This window comes from Tubulanus polymorphus, chromosome 8 (genome assembly GCF_964204645.1).
Source record: "Tubulanus polymorphus chromosome 8, tnTubPoly1.2, whole genome shotgun sequence".
Taxonomy (NCBI): Eukaryota; Metazoa; Nemertea; class Palaeonemertea; order Tubulaniformes; family Tubulanidae; genus Tubulanus; species Tubulanus polymorphus.
The window spans coordinates 7,231,127-7,232,991 of record NC_134032.1 but is presented as its reverse complement, the minus strand read 5'-3'; positions in this window follow the sequence as shown (position 1 = coordinate 7,232,991).

The window sequence follows — 1,865 nt, the reverse complement described above, 5'->3', positions numbered from 1 at the left end:
AAAATTACGACACAACGTTCGATCTCTCACTAGAGATAATCTTTTTGAATTTGTACACTGAGTTTTCGTATCGTATTATCGTATTTTCAATTCTCTGCTTTTGAGTCAACAAGTACAAAGTTATTTTAGCAATGAAAATTTAATTGTCATTATAAATGTTAACTATCCACTGGTAAACTTACTAACTTTTGGCAACTGACCTTAGATCGTGGAATGGTCTCAGGTGGCCTGCTGATCCACTCTTTATTTATACTACTAAAGAAATATACAGTATAAGACGTAAAAAGTATATGAACATATCATTTATCTTTATATCGCGATAATTCGTGTACGTATGATTGAAAAACGATATTCTATCGAATCTCATGGTACTTACGATTATTGTGTATTAGCAACCATCCACGGATACGAAGCGGCCTAAGTTTACATCCTACCAAAATTATCCTCGGAACTCTCAGCATTATTTCAAGGGTCGGTCTTAGAAAATATACGAAGGACGTCTTCACAGGTTAACGAGGCCAAAAATCTTCCCCAAAATTTCAAATTTTTACAAGCAAAGATAATATACTTCATGCTTTTGGTGCAGAAAAAAATACATGTCCACAAAATGCAAATTGTGTTTTCAAAGTAAACGATTGAGTGTGGAATTGTTTCGAATTCAAGGTTTTCCCATTAACACTCCGGTTTTTTCAATAAGATAAGTCAAAATATTGTTGTGATGGCCAGTTGAATACTTCATCATTATATTGAAAGATATGTTATACTTAATGCATATTTTCTTAGGACTTACAGCTTTCTCTATTGGTTAGCGTTGTGATCACTCAAAATTAACCATAAAAGTCTTGTTCGTAAAAGTTTGACAAGTCTCGCATGTTGGTACCGATACGCACGTTCACGCGAGTGAAATGTGCACGTTACAGGCTCAAATGCGCACGTTACAATTACAAATGGAAACGTTGTTCGTTCAAAACCCTACGTAAAAATCTTATGCATTTTAGCGGAATTTCAAAGTTAGCTCGCTACCTACAACAAAAATCGGACAAGACTTTTTCAAGCGACAAATTTAAATGTAAGAGCTAGTAGTACCGACGAAGGATTCACTAAACATATAAATTACTTATGGGGGTTCTGGTTAGCACTGGTAACTGGTCACTACTGGTCAAGCATTGGTCAGTTAAACAATTTTTAGATTAATGCCCACATCATATCTAGTTATTTGACACCAAACAACTTAATTGTTTGCAAACAAATAATTTACTATATGGTCAGTACTGGTCATGCACTGGTCAGTTAAAAGACCATGGTCCACGCCACATTTGTTACCAAACATGATTGGATTGTATCGTTTCGAAAATGTATCTGTTGGGCAATTTGTGGTCAGCCCTGGTTCGTTAGGTTCTTATTTTGCGGGTATTTTATCTCGAACCACCGAAAGACCGAATCACTAATTAATTCACCAGATCGTTAATTGCTGAAAATGAAGATTAGTGTTTAACTAATAGTCCTTGTCTGAACAAAATGTCTCTGGTATGGGTCCTATGGAATCATGTCCTTAACTGTACACCGTACTGTATCTTTGTACTGTATCTTTTTATGTTCACTACTACCGTAATTGACTATGATGTTTTCAAGTGGTCTTAAGTACCGCTAATAGCCGAAAGTCGTTGATTTATGTGAAATTTACATACAGCGCCACCCGTTGATAGTAAAACTAACCCGAGCAATACGGGTGTTAAATAGATACGCTAGCAAACCGGCATTCTCATAATGAGGCTGTCTAGCCTTTTTATCATTAGTGCGGCGACTAGGGCAAGCGAGGATGGCAGTGTGCTGAAGCGGAGAGGATGCGCTCATTCTAATAAAGC